This window comes from Gorilla gorilla, chromosome 7 (genome assembly GCF_029281585.2).
Source record: "Gorilla gorilla gorilla isolate KB3781 chromosome 7, NHGRI_mGorGor1-v2.1_pri, whole genome shotgun sequence".
In the NCBI taxonomy this organism is placed as follows: Eukaryota; Metazoa; Chordata; class Mammalia; order Primates; family Hominidae; genus Gorilla; species Gorilla gorilla.
In genome coordinates, this window is record NC_073231.2 from 23,720,165 (window position 1) to 23,740,113 (window position 19,949).

General features: G+C 39.0%; 1 protein-coding gene across 36 annotated transcripts in view; it reads right to left on the reverse strand.

Annotated features, from left to right (window-relative positions):
* Nucleotides 1-19,949, reverse strand: part of CSGALNACT1 (chondroitin sulfate N-acetylgalactosaminyltransferase 1) — a 357,361-nt gene that overhangs the window by 133,783 nt on the left and 203,629 nt on the right. The gene's annotated exons all lie outside the window — the stretch shown is intronic.

Sequence of the window (19,949 nt, forward strand, 5' to 3'; positions counted from 1 at the left end):
GCTGTAGTGAGCTATGATTTTACTCCATCCTGTGTGACAGAGCAAGATCCTGTCTGAAAAGGGAAAAATAAAAACCCTCAAGATTCAACAACATAAAAAAAAAGTCATATAATTAGAAAATGGGCAGAAGACATGAACAGACATTTCACTGTGGTAGAAAATCAGCCAGGAGGCCAAAGCAATGATGCAGGCAAAAGATAATTGTAATTGGAATGAGAATGGGGGCAATAAAAGTAGAGAGCAATGTATGAACCTGACCTCATGTTGAATGCAGGATTAAAGGACTGGGTAATTTGCATGAGGAAGTGAGAAGGAGGAGGCCTTCAGGATAACATCAGCCAACATTAGGTGCATAAAGGTTTAGTTTCTTGAACTGAAGGAGACCGGAGGAGGTACAGGCTGGGAAGAAACAACCATGACTTATACTTTGGGCAAGACAAGCTGGAGATGGCTGGAAGATCAATTGAAACAGCAGGATTTGTAGACTTCACTCTGCACATCTGGGTCAAGGTTATAAAGTAGGCCTCCTATCCTTGTTCCCTTGCTTCCTAGATGCCTCTGCCCCCAGACTCTGTGTCTCCTCACTGAGCCTACCCCAAGGTCAACCTTGCCTCTGAGCTAGTGTGTGTCCATTCGCTCTGCCTGGACCACTCATCCTGAGATGTTGTCCCTCCTGGCTCCTTCTCTTCTGTTAGGTGTCAGCTGAGATGTTTTCTCCCAAAAGACCTTGTGCTGGGCATACAGGAGAAACTACAACTTCACTACCAGACACTCTGTATCACATTTTGTTACATTTTCTTTTTATATTTTTAGTGTATATATTTAACATGTACAGCCTGATGTTTTGATATACATATACCAAGTGAAATGATTACTACAGTCAAGCAAATTTACACACCTCACAGAGTCAGTGGGTTGTGTGTGTGTGTGTGTGGTTAGGAATCCCTAACATCTACACCCTTAGCAAACTTGCAGTACACAATATCATCAACTGTAGTCCTCATATGTATTAGATGTCCAAACTTGCTCATTCTACATAACTACAAGTGTGTACCTTTTGACCTTCATAGAAACAAACTATCTGAAATTAATCTTATTAATGTTCTTATTTATTATCTGCCTTCCCTTCAAGAAAGCTAAGTCCATTAGAACAGGGATCTTCCAAGTCCTATATTCTACTGTAACCTCTGTCCTCAGCACAGGGCCTGGCATACAGAAAGCACTGAATAAGTACGTTTTTGACTGGAAGGGAATTTAAAGCAAGGCTTCTCTGAAAGTCATGAATATCAGGAGAATTGTTAAGTAGAAAAAGTGCCAAGCAATAAAATGCAACCAAGACTGTCCTGATAAATGTATACTTTCCAGATTAAAGGAGGTGGCAGTCCTACTAAATACTGCACTGTCAGGCCACAACAGGAGTATGCACAGTGATATGCGACACAGCAATATTTATCCTTGAGAAAAAAATGGAAACAAGTGACACTAAAAATGTTGGCCACATTGACTGTGATTCTCCACCCCCTTCCAGAGGCGACACCCCTCCTACACCCCTGCTGAGGGGAGTTCTAGGCTATTAAACACAGATGGGCAGTGACATGGCCTTGGAGGGAGGGGGACAGGAGGGGAGATACCTATGAGGTAGCCTGGAAAGAAAGTTCTGCCTGTGAGGGGTTGGGGTGAGTAGCTGGCTCCATCAGACTCCTCCCTCTTGAAAGAAGAAATACTGAGAGAACTAGTCAACTAGTTAGTGGAGGTTACCCAAAGACACAGAGAGAGTAGCAGAGCCACAAAAGACTAAAGATCATGAATTCCTAACGCTAAACAACATCATTCCAGTTGTCCCTAATCCTGAAAAAAATGGCTATTCCCATGGCACGTGTGTTTTACAATACCCCAGTGCTTCATATTATTTTGGAATTGATTCCTTGCTACCAAAATAGTCTAACGACCTAAATACGTGACCAGAACATCATGTCCTATCCAGTTAATTATGCCCCTTCTGTCTGCTGAATTATCATGCAGATGTTAAAAAGGCTATTAAAGGGACTGCATGGTAACATGGAAAACAGTATTTATTCTTTAGTGTTACCTGGGTCGGGATTATAAAGTAGGTCTTCTACACCCCTCCTCTTGCTCCCTGGATTCCTACCCCATCGGCTCACTGTGTGGATACAAAAGTGACTAAAATTTGAGTTCACAGTTTCTGACACACAGTATCTGCTTATAAACACTTGTTTTGAATAAATGCTTGCACTGGGATTATAACTTAGCAGAGACCGTTATGTGTCAGTAAGAGACTGGAAGGAAAAGCAACATAAGGAAAAATTTCAAATGTCTTAATGTGGTGGGCCAGGTTCTTTGTGATCTGATCTCTACTTCCTTCTCCTGCCTCAACTCTCAGCCCTTACGTCTTAGATTCTACGCTTCAGCCACAGTGCTGTATGCTGCGGATTTCTCAATGGGTCACGCTGTCTTCTTGCCTGGAGAGCTTTGTTCATCCTGCTCCCTTTGCCCAGGAAGCCTTTCCTCTCCCTCCACCGGATCATCTTTCTCCCTTTGCTGGAATAATCTCCATACATCCTTCAGTATCAGCATGGATGTCACCTGCCAGGATGACTCATGGGAGTCTAGGTTAAATGCCCTGAGGTAGCACTCCTCCACTGAGCTACAGCTGCCAGTTCTCTCAACACTCTCCAAGCCCCTACCCTGTCCCCAGACTGTAGGTCATTTAAAGAAAGAATGACATCTTAACTCTTTATCACCTTCACTATAAATTATGCTCATGATGCATGTGGCAAAATTATACTAATGCATTTTCTCTGGGTGATAATTTTTTTTTTTAATGGAGTCTTGCTGTGTCCCCCAGGCTAGAATGCAGTGGCATGATCGCAGCTCACTGCAACCTTTGCCTCCCAGGTTAGGGAGAAACTCTAGCCTCAGCCTCCCAAGTAGCTGGAACCACAGGCACATGCCACCAAACTTGGCTAATTTTTTTTTTTTTTTTTTTTTTTTGAGACGGAGTCTTGCTTAGTCGCCTAGACTGGAGTGCACTGGCATGATCTCGGCTCACTGGAAGCTCTGCCTCCTGGGTACGTGCCATTCTCCTGCCTCAGCCTCCTGAGCAGGTGGGACTACAGGCACTCGCCACCACACCCGGCTAATTTTTTTTGTATTTTTAGTAGAGATGGGGTTTCACCATGTTAGCCAGGATAGTCTCGATCTCCTGACCTCGTGATCTGCCTGCCTCAGCCTCCCAAAGTGCTGGGATTACAGGTGTGAGCCACCGTGCTCAGCCAATTTTTTTTTTTTTTTTTTTTTTTTTTTTTTTTTAGTAGAGACAGGAATTCACCACATTGGCCAGGCAGGTCTCCAGCTCCTGACCTCAGGTGATGCACCCTGCATTGGCCTCCAAAAGTCCTGGGATTACAGGCGTGAGCCACTGCACCTGGCCTGGCTGATAGATTCTTTATTAAGTAATTTTTACTACTGTTAGTTTGGCTTTTGTAAGCTTTCAGTGTTTATCTTAATAAATGTATTTTGTAATAAAACATGTAATTCTTCAATGTTTCTATTTTCCTATTCTTAAAATAACTGTGTGCAATAGAAGAATGAAGGGCCACTGTTAAATAAAATCCCTGTAGGCTCATGTCAAATATTGCTCCTGGCAGTTCTTATTTGAATCTCATAACATTTCACAGAAAAGGTCTTCAGTTATCACCAATACTGGAATGGAGGCAAGATGTGTTTATACAAAAGAAGAGAAAACTTTGGCATGGGTAGATCTTATGATAAAAAATATTCTCTAACCAAGGAGATTGTCTAGTTCTTGATGGAAGCAAAAAGAATAAATGACAAGGAACTGTTTTCCAAATGCTTTCTTCTGTGAGCTCCTTGATTTAGACAAAATTTCATTCCAAGCACTAAAGAAAGAAGAGAGACAGCACAAGAAACACACACACACACACACAGGGTTATTATTCACTGAAGCCTGTTAGTTAAACTCAAAGGAAAGCCATTGAAATTCCCTATAAAGAAAACACTGTCAGTCAAACCAGGACTGTGTCACTGAAGCCATAATAAGAAGGGAAGAATGTTCATTTCACAGAAGACTGGAACAGTATTAGTGGCAAAGGAATCATTAAATATTTTAAACAAGAGGCTCCATAGTGGGGTTCCTTGTGACAGTCTCCCACTCCCAGAGCCCTCGGTCTATTTTTCTCCTTTCCTGCACAAGCACCTGCTGCCCCGACTCTTTTCAACCTCCCAGGTTCTGAGTGACACCCTGAGAAATCCTAATGGAGTTACCAAAACAAGAGATGATGATTAATTTCTATGGGGGAGTTTTAAGAATCTGTGTAGAGGAGCAAAACACATTTCTCTCCTAGTAGGAAGGTAAATAGGCAGCCACTTCTGCCAGCCATCTCTTCATTATCTAATCATTTTTATTAATCCACATATCCAAAACCCCATCATTTTTTTTTAGGATAGCTGTCACACAAAACAAAACAAGAAGAAAACATAATTCATAAGTTGTTTTAATGGCATAAATGGCTCTAAAGCAGTGGGGTTAATTTTATGAAAGTAACATTGTAAGCATTTTAAGAAGCCCTTCTGTAGATTCCAATTGTTTCCTGATAAATTCAGTTGGGTTTTCCTACTTCAATAATGAAATATCAGAGAGGTATGAGCTATCAACAAGCAGTGAGCATGGTCTAGACTAAGCTACCAACAGTAAGACTCAATTTAAATTGTATGAAACCTAAGTCATAACTTTGGAAGCAGTCAGTTACATATGCAAAATATAACCCAGATTATGACTGAATTGTAACTAACAAATACTAGGCTCACGGAGTTTTCAAAACTAGATGTATATTATACACAGAATCCCCACATACTATCATTTTCAGCTCCAGATGCCCTTATCAAATGTAAAGTCTAATCTTGATAGCTCAGAGAAATGATCACATTGCCCTCCCCCATCCTATACTTCAGGTTCAGTGTATTTTTGCAAACTGTTTACCAAGATGAATTGCAGTTCTGTGCAGGAAAGTGTTAACATAGCACGCCTGAGGCTATCCTTAGAAAGTCCTGCAAGATCCGCCTTTGACAATGTCTGGGAACGGGGCTTGTAAAAAGTTCTCTATACATATGTGAAGTGTTCTCTAACTGATAAGGTTGTTTTGCTGTGCCTAGACTGTTTGTAGAAACTGTGATTTACAGTGAGCCCCTACTTTCTTTCTGACAGACTGGTATTTGGTAGGGGTTGCTACACAGAGAATGCCTACGTGACTATCTTCCTAATATAAACCCTAAACTCACAGTCTCCAGTGGGGTTCCACGGGCAGAAACTGCATACATGTGGCTGCATCTTTCCCAGCTGGGGAAGGTGCACTCTTTACGTAGCCTTTCATTTACAGTGCACAGGAAGCTACACATGGATTCCTCCAGACTACACTCATCTCTTTTACCCTTGGTGACACTGTATGCATTCTTGCTATTTCACTGCAATTAATAATAACTGTAAGTGCAACTAAATGCTGATCCTGAGTCCTCCTAGTAGGACTCAAAATGTAGATGGCCTTGGGGACCCCTGAAACAAGTCCAAAAACAAAATAAGACCTTTTACCAGTCAATCATTAGCATTTGTTAATTTTTCTAAAGAGGAAAAGACGGTGCCAGTATTAAATTCTGCCTGATCAGTTTAGAGTTTTAGGAGAGAGACATAAAGACGCTTGTTTTTCCCTCACGAAATACATCATAGCCTGATGCTGCTAATGTAATGGGTTTTCTATTGTGGGCACATAACTTTTTTTTTTTAACAAGTTGTTTTGCTGCTTTTTAGTTTATGGGAAAAGAATAGTTTGGTGACCACAAGGACATGGCTGTCAAACTATAGATTTAGACAGAGCCTGAATAACAAATCTGTTCCTTGCCAGAGGCAACAAAATAAAACTGAGCAGACAGCTGGAATATGTGCCGCCACCACTGAGACCACAATTTTATTTCTCTAATCCAATCTTAAGGAAATATAATTTAATAGAACTAATCTCTACTATTTAAAAATATCTATGTAGTTTAAAAGACATTGGGAACAAATCAATGAATAACTTTTATTATTGAAATACTGAACATACTAAACATGAAACTTAGATGTTTAAGACTATGAAATTTTGATTTTTTCTCCAATGCTGAAGGAAAAAGCTAACAATTTCATGTGTTTTCTTTAACTACTTGAAAAGTCCATTAAATGAAACCAAAGATAACTCCGAATACATATCCACCTGACTGAATGATCCTTTTGCTTTTTAACCTCTCTGGTGTTCAGAATTCTGGAGAAGATTTGAAACTACCTTATCCAAATATTTTGTTATAATTCTTAAAGTAACGTGGAACAGGGCCCCATAGCTATGCTGAGCTTAGCTATGCTAAATTCCAGGGGTGAATTAATAAACCTCTAGTAGCTGTAAGTTTAAATGATTCTTTTGTACAGTTTTAACTACATAATTGGTCCAATTTTCATTTATCTTGCTGGAAAAATAGAGACATCATCATTCTCCAAGTAAAAGCTGTATATCTGAGATACAAAAAAAGTTCCCCAAGAAGACAATAAAGGAAGAGGCTATCGTTTACACACAGGACACCAGAAACTCCTTTCCTTTCAAAAAGGAGAAGTTTTCAAAGAAAAAATGGGAACCAGGGGAGAAGCCAGTCAGTCCATCCTTTCGGACATTTTTTTTTTCCAATAACTTAGCTCCAAAGACCAGGATAAATCACGACAACACAGCGACTCCTGGGAGTTGTTCTGAAGCACAGTGAAGTCACTCCATGTCACCCTGGAAGCTATAAAATATATTTTCCTCCAATAAAACTGTTAAAATCCTATCTCTGGACTTGACCCAGTCTTGCCTGTCACCAGGGAGGCCTGTTCATAGCAGTTAGGTGGCTGCCATACTTGGTATCTCCTACTGTAGTGAAATGAGGATGTCCTTGTGGTTGAGCAGAAATGAGATGAATGAAATCCCAGAAAAATCACTATTTTTCTATAAAACAATTAATGTTTAATTGAACATTTAAATTCATAGATAACCCTTTCACAAAAAATGAGATGGGGAAAATTTTCCTGCAGACTTATCTTGGCAAAGCCACCTCATGCCTATGACTTTTGTCTTTGATAATAACTGATGCAGAAAAAGCATAAAACATGATCATTGATTTCTGTCAGATGAATAAGCAGATGGCAAGTGTCCTGATAGCAAAGACTCTGTCTTACATTTTTATTCCTCCTCAATGCCTAGTATGGTGTTTCAAACATAATATGCATTCAATAAATGTCTCTGGGTCAATGAATGAGTATGCTAAAAAGATAAAGTAGTAAAACAATAAGGGAGAAAAAGTGTAAAGAAATGGTTTATGCAAAACTATAATTTTTCCTCCCAAGTCTCCAGGCAACTAAAGTTAGATGACGTTAATGAGACCTGCTGAGAAAAGGATATATACATATATTTGTAAACACACACACATTATATATCTATATATATTAATATATGTATACATATATTATGTATATATAATATAGTTATATACTATATATTATACATAAGTTATATGCTATATGTGCATACATATATAAGTGTATTTTTCTAAAACAGTGAAACAATGCACAAAAAATAAAATAAAGCTCACAATTTGCAAATTGCATGTATAGTTATAGTGTGTGATTCCTCCACAGATAGCCCAAGAAAATTTAGGACATACAGTTGTCATACCATTAGATCAAATTTTAATAGTCCTTTTCACTTAAAACAAGAAGGAAGTTTTATAAGGAAACAAGACTCAATATATTTTACATACTCAATTCAATAGCACAAATAGATATATGCAGATAAATTCAGCAGAGTATATTTTTAGTATGCTTTGCCCAATTTCCATATTCACTGATATTTGTCTGTCAAGTATATAAATACATAAAACATGATTAATCGTGTTTTTGTAAGTAACCTGAACATGGCTTTCATATATGCCTAGAGGGCTGTGCTTCAATATTACGGCTTTTATTTTCCCTTCTCAAAAATGGCAACACAATAGCCATCTGTCAATCTTATTCCTACTATAATCATCAAGTGGTAATTAACCTCTGTGGAATATTAAGGACTTTGTGATCATGGACCTCAATAGAACATTGAAATAACTATGCCTCGCTACTCTTCAATGAAACAGGGAAGTATCACTAAGAATTAAGCACGGAACACAAAGCTAACTAGAAGTTTCTTAAACAAATGAGGCATCAAATTGTTTAGAAAATAAATACTTGGAATACCATCTGATGCTGCACAGCCACATCCACTCTCCCAAGACAGTATTCTCATGAATATTGTTTCTTCCCCCTACCCATTCTTGGGAATATCTGAAATGTACAATAAATATTCTTATTGCTACTACCACAGAAATGTAATAAACAAAAAACCTATATGAAACCCCTCCAAACTCAGATGAAACCTAAAAAGCAAACACAGGTGACTAGGAAGGCTCTTCTTTACAGAGTTTGAATCTAGACCAAGCTCAGATCCTGCCACCACAAATGAGGTCCCCGGATCAGTGTCACATAAGGTTCAGGGTGCAGAATGATCCTATGGCTTCACAATATCTCTTGACTGTCAAGATGCTCTTCCCAGAGGGAGCTGAGAGTAGCTGAATCATCCATCAGATGCGTCTTCTCTAGAAATACCTGACAGTGATTTTCCAGAAACACCGTCTGAGAACTTACCAGTGTCTCACAGTAGACTCTCCTGGGATTTCTATACCCGAGAATATAACAAATATAAAGTGATATCCTGAGTCTTTCCAGCAAGAAAAAAAGGCCAGGACACGAAGGGCTCCATGATGCCACAGGACAAAGCAAAAATGCCAGCAGTGTTTTGTTAAAAGTCTGCTCCTCCTTTGCTGGTATTTTTGAGGTGTAATATAACACACAGCCAAGTAAGTGACAAGTAAAAGCTCTAACTGGTCATCTATGGTCCAAGTCTGATAACTAACTGGAATCAGAATGCATTTCAGTGTTTTGTGAATGACATGGCTTGGCTGTGTCCTCACTCAATTCTCATCTTGAATTGTAGGTCCCTTGATTCCCAGGTTTTGTGGGAGAGACCCGGTGGGAGATAACTGAATCATGGGGGTGGTTTCCCCCATACTGTTCTCATGGTAATGAATAAGTCTCACGAGATCTCGTGGTTTTGTAAGGGGTTTCCCCCTTCGCTTGGCTCTCGTTTCTTTGCACTTGCCTGTCACCATGTAAGACGTGCCTTTAGCTTTTCACCATGATTGTGAGGCCTCCCAGCCATGTGGAACTGTGAGTCCACTAAATCTCTTTCTTTACAAATTACCCAGTCTCAGGTATGTCTTTATTAGTAGTGTGAGAACAGACTAATACTGTAGAATACAATAAAGTATACTCTAGAAACTTTCACTTATATCAAGTATAACAGTTAAAAGCTTGGAAAAAGGGAGATGGATCACTGATTTGTAAAATAAATTCCTTACTAGTAAGTAATACTGAGAAGTGAAAGAAAGAGTAACATTTACATAAAAGGTGATGAAGACCAGATGGCCACTGCCAGAGCCTGAGGGATTTGGGTGTGTTGCCAGGGGGTTGGCAGTTATTGATGGGAAAGAGGAGAGAGCAGCTGCCGTTTTCCTAAGTTCCCACCATATTCCTGGCATTGTATTAAGTAATTCATACGAGTGATGTAACATCGCTCACATTAACTCTGTGAGGTTGAAAGTCTGGAAATGTCCAAAGCTGGAAGTAGACTATTATTGGATTAAGTATTAAATGTTTCAACTAAATATTGAATTTGGATTATATTTCAGCCAAACACTAATCATTAAAGAGAGAAGAGGCAACTTGCCCATTTCAGTCCAACTGGAATTTTCCTCAAGGATAGCAAATCTGAATTCCAATGATTCTGGCACTTTTTTCTAATGCTTAATATTGAAAATAAAGTTAGACACTAAAATTGCTTAATATTAAAAATTAAGTTAGACACTAAGTGTGAATAATAAAGCTCTGACAAATTCCAATATCAAATATCAAACCAACCATGACTCTAAACTCATGATTCATATGAGACTAAAAAATAGATTATTTTTCAATATATTCCAAAAACTCACTGCTGTTTTACTCAAGTATTATTTTTAAAAAATATTTTGTGAAATGCATTATTCACATGAAACTGAACAATAGATTACTTTTCAATATATTCCAAAAATTCACTGCTGTTAGTTTTTCTCAAATATTATTTTTAAAACATTTCGTGAAATATGTTAAAATTTTACATGTGTAAATATACTTTTATATACATGGATTTATTTTAACTTTTATCAAGCACATGATTTTAAAATCAAATGGTACTATAAGACTGACAATTAAAAATAGCAGCCTTTTGCCCTCTCCAACTTCCCTGAGTCCAAATGATCAAAGACACTTTCAACTCTTTTAGCTGTTTTCTTTAGTATTTATCTTCATATTTTAGGTAACGTTCTTCAACTGCCATGCTTATCCCTTTATTTGAGAGAGGTCCTTGCCCTTTTGCCCTTCTGCAGTAGAGTGGTGCAGTCACAGCTCACTGCAGCTTCTACCTCCCAAGCTCAAACCATCCTCCTGCCTCAGCCTCCCAAGTAGCTGAGACTATAGGTGCATGCCACCATGCCTGATACTTTTTGAAATTTTATAGAGACAGTGTCTCACTATGTTGCCCATGTTGGTCTCAAACTCCTGACATCAAGCAGTCCTCCTGCCTCAGCCTCTCAAACTGCTGGGATTACAGGCATAAGCCAGCAAAACTAGCTGCTTATCCTTTTTTTTAATAGCGATTGGTATCCCAGTGTGGAAGATCAGGATTTAGTTCTCTTACCTTTTCAACACACTTTCCCTCTCCATCCCCTCCCCTCAAAAATCCAATCAATTTAACCATTACAATTTTTAGTAACAATAATACTATTTATGTATTTTCTTAAATATTGTTCCTAACTAAGCCCAATGATACACTGTCATTATAGTTTTCTTAGACAACTTTTTGTTTTCTCTTGCTATTAATAACTGCTTCAATTTTTCATTTGGTTGATTTCTGTATGTATCTAACATTAATTTTCCCCACACTCTAACACAGAACTAGAAAACTGATAGATAAACAATTAGGTACTTTTTCCAATTTCTTTTGTTTTTTCCTCAGGCCATCCTTCCTGGTCTCTTCACCCCCTGGTCCAATCAAGAAAGCCTGTTCTCCAGGCCTGACACAGGTGATGTTCAGAGGTCACCCTGAAACTTCCCCTTTTCTCCCCATCAGGAAACTTTCTTCACTTTCCCCAATTTCCTACTTTTTTTTTTTTTTTTTTTTTTTTGGCGTATTCACTCACTTTCTCCAGAAACTTCCCAAGAAAGGGTGCAGAGGAGGCTAATTTTTGAGACCTTGCATTTCTGTCTGAAAATATCCCTATTCTACCCTTGCATTTGGCTGACAGTTTGACCAGGTAAAGGCTTCAGATTGGTGATCACGTTCCCTGAGATTTGGAAGGTACAGCTGTATTTCTTATAGGTTCCACTGTTGCTGAGAAGTCAGATGATGGCATGTTTGCTGAGCCTTTGTATCTGACCTACCTTTTCTCTGTTAAACATTTTTGGGAAATCTCTTTTTGTTTTGAATTCAGACTTCAATAGATGTGTCCTGGAGTTGGTCTTTTTTCTTCCGTTCATTGTTCTGGGCACTTAATGTACTGTTTCCATATGGAAATTCATATTTTTTAATTCTATAGCATTTTTGTATAGTTGTCTCTTCTGCATTTTCTTCATTCTCTTTCTAAAACTTTGCTTTTTTAGGTTTTTGTTTTTAAGCGAAGGAGTCTTGTTATGTTGCCCAGGCTGGCCTCAAACTCCTGAGCTCAAGCAATTCTCTCACCTTAGCTTCTCAAACAGCCAGGACAACAGATGTACAGCACTGCACCTGTCTGTAAAACTCATTACAAAAACAGATTTTGGACTTCTTAAAGTGAGCCTCTTGTATCCTCCTCTGCCATGTTTTCCATCTCTGTGCTTTTATTCTACTTTCTGGGCAATTTCATTCACAGTCCAACTCCTCACTGAATTTTTAATTTCTGTCATCATGCTTCTCATTTCCAAGCCCTATTTCATGGATGCAATATCTTCTCTAATGTCTCACAGAATACCAATTATAGGTTTTTGAAGTTTTTTTCTTCCCTGCTTTTCCCCTTATTTCCTCTGAGACTTCTTTCTTGCTTATTTATTTGGTCTCATTCCTTCATCTTGGTGACGATCCTCAAATGTATAGTGATCCTTCACTGTCTACCCTGAGATCTAAAACTGTGCATTTAAGTGATGTCACTGGGTGAGGACATAGCCATTTTATTTTGGGGGGCAGGGGCCTTCAAATGTCTTCAACTGGTCTTTCTCAGATGTGAATCCTCTAATCCTGGCATGGTGGAAGATAAGCCCCATTGTCAGAGTTCTGGGTGCTCAGAAGGAAGATAGCACCATTCCATACAAATTTTCACAGAAAACTCCTATTTTCTCTAGTATGTTTTACCCCTACTCTCATTTGTATCTACTGTTTCCAAGTCCAAGGCTTCTGGAAAACATACCTGCCAGGGTATTTGTCCAGACACGTGGTTAGAATGGGCTCCCACTACTCCTTATTCTGACTTCCCAGCAATCACCAGTTTTGGCCTCACCCTTCACATCTGTCTTCTGGCAGAGCTTGTGGTTCTGAAACCACGCCCCAGGGTTAGAAAAGCTATTAACCAGCAAAATTTCAAGAGTTTGTTTTGCAAAACAATGAAGAAAAAAACAACTGAAGAAGAAAAGAGTATGTTACAATTCCCTTATTTACAACAAAGTCGGATAACAGGCTGACACCAGCTGGAACCAACATGGCAGACCGCAGTCTGAGTAGGAAAGACTTGCTCATTGATGAGTGACTTTTGACCTCAGAGAGCCGGAAACTCCACCTTCAGATCATGCTCATTCCACCATTTTCTGAGCAAGCAGCCCATGAAGCATGTCAGGACAACAGCACATGCCCAAAGGCCCTTACCAACCCCTTCCCTTCAAGCCAATCACTGTGCAGACCGGAAACTCCACCTGCAAAATCTCTCCCTCAATTGGGTGGCAAAGTCAGTAGGGTGAGACAGATTAGAGCATTTCCTCCTGTCTCCCTGTCGGTTCACTGGCAATAAACTTCTCTCCCTGGAAGAACCATGCTTCAGCGTTCGGCTTCCTATTGCGTGCAAGCAAATAGATCCAGTCTGGTTTGCTTACAGTTCCAAGTCTGAAGCTTTCCTAGTTCTGACTACCAATCAATCTGCTTCGGGTTGGCTTTCCTCCCAGTGGGCACTTGGCTTTCGGTACTCTCCCTTCTGCTAATCCAATTCCCACTCAACAATTTGCTTGCCATCTCCCAAAAATTTGTTGACATTCTCACCCACTAAGCCTCATGTCACATTTTCTTTGTCCATAGGAATTTATATCTTATTTTTTACCTGTCATGTTCAGTAGTCTTAGGAGGACACAGAGATAAACAAATGTGTTCCAATTGTCCTATATAACCATAAGTTCAAAAATCTTTTCATCATGAAAAAAATTCAGGTTAGAGGTCTTGGTTGGAATAACTCCCTAAAATAGGGTATCACTCCTTTAGGTTAACTAGCACCGGAGCATACCCTGGCAAAAGAATTACATCAATTTTTTAGTCTACAAATCATAATTTATAAATGACATGGAGAGATTTCAGATGGGATAAAAAATAGTAATTAGAGGATTTGGAAACTGGCTTAAAAGAGCTAAACAAACAGATTAGATTATACCATGAAAAGAAGACTAATGAGGGATTTAATAATGGCCATTGAGTAGATGAAGGATTATTATAGACACAAGATGGTTGGCCTAATTTCTCTGTTTCCATTTCAAACACAGTAAGAAAGTGGACTTAAGATATCACATAAGGAAAATTTACTGACAGTGAAGTATATTAAATATTACCAGAAGAGGGTGTAGAGTTTTCTTTTCTGGAATAATATTAAAAGTGAAAATGGGCCACTCCTTAAAGGTAAAATGCTAATTTGACAACTCGATTCCTTCCAGCAGCATTTTTCCCTTCCAACAGACCTGCATGCAGAAAATTATCACTCCGAGACCAAGTTTCTTTTTTTTTTCTAATAGAAACATTCTTCTATGGATAAGAAAGATGACTTTTAAAGCAAGCTCAGCTCAGTTGCAAGATACATACTTGCAAGCTCCCATCACTTTTCAGGGAAATTAAAGATGGACTTTTTATACATTAAAAACATGACGACATTCAAAATGTGGATGGCACTTCAATACTGAGATGAAAATTTGTATTGCTGATGTTTTCAATTTTTCTTTGCAACAGATTGCACTGTTAAAAAGTATTAGTTTCCTTGTGTAAAAAGTGTCATGAAAAGAAAGTCTAACTGTAGCTAAACAGAATGCTTATAAGAACAGAATGTAAAGAACTTTTCCTTTCCCATTCACCCTCCCAAGTGAACTGCAAACAGGTACTCCTTCAAAAACGTACTAAGAACAGGAGGGTGGCCGATGAGAGGCCCTGGGGAAAAACAGAGGCAGGGAAGACTGTGCTCAGGATGCATGGAAGACACACCCTGGAGAACATAAGGAAGGCTCAAGCACATGACGTCTGCCTCCACTGTGCATTTGATTTTTATGTTATTGTTTTTGTTAAAGAAATATAGTTTTGTGCCCATTTGTTTTTAGTACAGAAATTTGAGCCTGGCCTCACACAAGAATCAATTCCAGACAGACAGAAGACCTCTATGTGAGAAACAAAACAACATTTCTAAAAACAAGTGTAAGATAATACCTTCGTGACCTCAGGTTAAAAAGAGATTCCTTAAACAAGACAGAAAAAGCACTAACCCCAAAGATTGGTCCACTGAACCACACTAAAATAAAATTGAAAAAAACCTTCTGTTTATTAAATGGTACCCTAAAGGAATTAAAAGGCAAGGCAGAGGGGCAAAAATGTGGCTTCTTCCCATATGAGTGAACCAAAATTTCACTAAATGCCTATGAGTGGGGAATCAGCACCTGATAAAGCACTCTACCTTCTGGCATTTGGGGGGCCCAAAATGCAAGAGCTTCTCCCCCCCATCCCAAACTCCTATCACTCAAAACAAAGCCTGCCAGTCAAAAAGCTCAAACAATTTATATACAAAAAGCTTAAACCATTTATATACAAAAAGCTCAAACCATATATATATATATATAAATACATTTATATATATATAAATACATTTATATATATATAAATACATTTATATATATAAATACATTTATATATATATAAATACATTTATATATATAAATACATTTATATATATATAAATACATTTATATATATAAATACATTTATATATATATAAATACATTTATATATATAAATACATTTATATATATATATAAATACACTTATATATATATATAAAAATATGTCAGCCTTTCTATTACTTCTTATGAATGAGCAGACACCCAAGGATGATTAAGGCACAAAACCAGTGAGGGATTTTAAATTTCAATGTAAAAGAGAAACAAATGGGACCCCAAAGATAATAGAAAGGTCAAAGGGAATAAGAGGTTTCCAAAATGTAATTATTGTTCTCAGAGAGCTGAGAAAACATTGCATTGATAAAATAAGTAGAGAATGTCATGAGGAAAATAATCACCAAACAAGAAAGAACTCGTAGAACACACACAAATACACACCCAAAATCAATAAAAGCTTGGAAGATAAACCTGAAGATATCTTTCATAATAGAGAAAAGTAAGAAAAGATAACCATCTAATTTCCAGTTTGTCCATTGTTCAACATCCAGTTGGAGCCCCAGAAAAAGTGAAGAAGAAAAATTAGAGAAAATTAGTAAGAGAATAATAGAGAACGAATGAAAAAACAAAGCCCGCACCTGAACATAACACGGGGAAGTTTCAGAACTCAAAAGCAAAAAACAATATCCTAAAGGGTTCCAAAGAAAAAGCACAAGTTACCTGCAAGGGAAGGAGAGTGGACTGATAACAGATTTATCATCAGCAACACTGGACATCAAAAGTCAACGGAGCAATGTCTTCAAAGCTCTGAAGGAAAATAAGTTGGTTAACTTATCAAATCAATGTTATCATTTTTGGTACCTGGAGAGTCAGGTACACATAGCAGAGGCAGATGGTGAGAGGAGCTACAGGAAATAATGCAGGGCCAAGATCCTCACCTTCTAAGTCAGGGACCAAGTGATGCCACCTCTGGGTGATGAAGGAAGATATAAAATAGAAATATACTATTAAGTTACTTAAATAGAGGAACTAAAAATGCGATGCAACTATATTGAACAAAGGAGGGAAAAGAGATGCAAGAGTGTGGCAGGAAACCAGCAGACAGTTTCCAAAACTGATATACCAGGAAATAACTGTAAGCATAAAATTTTGAGATACAATGATAACATCAGAAAAGGCAGTTATATAGGCTGGATGTGGTGGCTCATGCCTATAATTCCAGCACTTTGGGAGGCTGAGGCCAGTGAATCACCTGAGGTCAGGAGTTCAAGACCAGCCTGGCCTACATGGTGAAACCCCGTCTCTACTAAAAATACAAAAATTAGCTGGGTGTGGTGGCACACACCTGTAGTCCCAGCTACTCAGGAGGCTGAGACAGGATAATCACTTGAACCTGGGAGGCGGCAGTTGCAGTGAGCCAAGATCCCGCTACTGCATTCCAGCCTGGGTGACAGAGGGAGACTCTGTCTCAAAAAAGATAAAGAAAGGAAAGAAAAGAAGAAAGAAAGAAATGAGCCGGGCGTGGTGGCTCATGCCTGTAATCCCAGCATTTAGGGACACCGAGGCGGGGGGGCGTGAATTACGTGGTCAGGAGATCGAGACCATCCTAGCCAACACGGTGAAACCTTGTCTCTACTAAAAATACAAAAATTAGCCGGGCGTGGTGCTGAGCGCCTGTAGTTCCCACTAGTCAGGAGGCTGAGGCAGGAAAATAGCTTGAACCCAGGGGGCAGAGTTTGAAATGAGCCGAGATCGCGCCATTGCACTCCAGCCTGGGTGACAGAGCAAGACTCTGTTTCAAAAAAATAAAAAAAGAAAAAAGAAAAGAAAAAGAAGGGTCAGTTATAGGAGTTAAAAGCAGCTCTCTAAGGGGGACCATCAATATCAAATGGAGGCAACAGCCTACAAAAGAGAACCAGGAATGTTTGTTGTGATGGAGGCGAAGGAGGTAGAGTTTGAAGAAAGAAAATGACAAACTATCAGATGCAGTAAGAGAGGTCCACTTTAAAGGGCTATAACTCCCAAACTTTTCGAGATTTCACATGCTTCCCATAGTACTTTCTGACCTATTTGAAGCGCATCCAATACACTGAAGCATAATTCCGATATATTTAGAAAAAGCAAATAAACAAACAAACAAAAAAACTTGACACTGGCTCAACTGGAAACACCTGTGAGCATCAAATCACATCTCTGTGGTTACAATGCTGTTTACTGCTCCCAACTGTACATCTTCAGACTTCACTTAGCATGTTACGGGTGGTTAGGTTCCAGGATTATTGAGATCTATCTCTATTCATAATTGCTTATAAAATGAAATCTATCGTCACCCTAATTGCCTCTGCCTAAAAATATAGCATGCTTGTCTTGTGGGAAATATTCAGCCTGGTATGTGAGCGACTGAAATGCAACTCTGTGGAAACACCCCAACTCCACACATTCATCCCCTTGGTAACTCAGCAGTTAGCAGAGTCACAGAAACTGAAGAAGTAAAATGATCCTCTTTATTTGGCTTCTCGAGTCCCATTTTTAAAACAGCCATCAAGAATGGGCATTCTGTGGTGTGTTTTTTTACCCTCGAAGATAAGAATGATAACACTGAAAGTTGTGATGACAAGCGCAAGCAACATCTTGCATTAACAAACAACATAAAAAGGATGATTTTGGCTGGGCAGGGTGGTTCATGCCTGTAATCCCAGCACTGTGGGAGGCTGAGGTGGGCGGATTACCTGAGGTCAGGAAAAGACCAACCTGGCCAACGTGGTGAAACTCTGTCTCTACTAAAAATACAAAAAATTAGCTGGGCATGGTGGTGGATGCCTGTAATCCCAGCTACACGGGAGGCTGAGGCAGGATAATCCCTTGAACCTAGGAGGCGGAGGTTGCAGTGAGCCAAAATTGCACCATTTGCACTCCAGCCTAGGCAACAAGAGTGAAACTCCATCTCTCAAAAAAAAAAAAAAAAGATGATTTTATTATGGAACAAAATCCTACTTTAACATGTGTTCCTTTTATTTTAAAGGGGGAAATAATGGATGACAATCAGTGATAATGAAATCCAATGGATTTGGCTTTGGCATCAATTCAGAGTCAATATTCAGTGTCACTGCACCACGGCAACCAAGACTGCTGACCAATAGTGTTGTGCTCTAGTCAATTTAATGAGTTGGCACAATCAGAACACAGCATTATTGGGACTGTTCTGTATGCAGGCTTCTATCTGCCACAAGCAGGCACAAGCTATAATAGATTCTCCTTTTTTTTTTCTCCTAGGATAATTTCTCCAGTGCCAACACCCAGAGCTTCCAGAGTCATATTAATGCACCATGTATCTTGAAGCAAATTTAATCTCAGAAAGACCTAGCAATTTTCAGGTCAACAGACATTAAAGTACAACAGGATGAAGTTTCCAGATGTAAACTAAAATTGAACCAGGTGTAGACATTTAAAGTAAATCAGATACAAAGTTAGAGACACCTGTGGGCAGGTGTGCTATAAACATACCACACCACTGCAGATGAGAAGGATCATACTCTCTGCCCGGCCAAAAAAAAAAAAAAGTCTTCAACCTCAACCGGAACATCCTTCAGAGAAGAAAAGCAAAATTCAATCTTGGAAACATATTCTAATATGGTTTATTCAGGTGAAAAGGGATTGGCATCACTGTTGAGGTGCCTGGAATTTCCCTTGCACCCCAGATACAATTCTGTAAATTTAGTTGCCTCTTCTAGACACATCAGAAAACCACTGAGCTGTCACAACCTCATCCTACCCAGAATCTCCTGGTCTACCCGGAATCCCCATCGACCCATAATTCCCTTGTCCTTGATCTCTTGCCTTAAAACTGCAGTTGCCTCCTCACTACTATTCCTCTTTTCTATATTTGTCTCTCTTCAGACTATTATACGGCAGCAGAAGGATCCTTGCAAAACTAAAGTCAGATTTTGTTATGTTCCAGCTCCAGACTCTGCAACGTCTCCCATTCAATACATCCCAAATCCTGGACCAGGGCCTCCAGGCCCCTAAAAGACCCTGCGCCCAGCCTCATTTCCCACCTGAAAGCCCCTACAATTCCCCTGCTGCCTTGTTAGCCACACAGGCCTATTCGTTGTTTTGGGGACACACCAGCATTTGTACTTTCTCTTCTCTTTTTCTGGGACATTCTTCCCCTAAGTATCCACAAGGCCTATTCCTGTATTTCATTCAGGCTTTGCTCAAAGGTCATCTCACTAACTTCCTCTTGACCATTCTACCCAAACAGCACCCCCTGTCATCTCTATTTCCTTTCCTTGCTTTATTTTTCTTCTTGGCTCTTCTTCATACCTATCATGTTATTATAAAGCTCTTTGTTTGTTGTCAATCTCCTATCCTGGAACATAAACCCCAAGAGGAAGGAACTTCGTTTGTTCACCACGCCATTCTTCTCAGTACATACAACAGTATCTCACACGTGGTAGCTTTTCAAGAAACTTGTGATACTGTTTGAAACCATATCAAAAGGTGCCTAGCAATAAATCTAACAAAAGACATGTAAAAATGAAAACATAAACAAGTAAACAAATATAGTCCCAACTCTAATAAT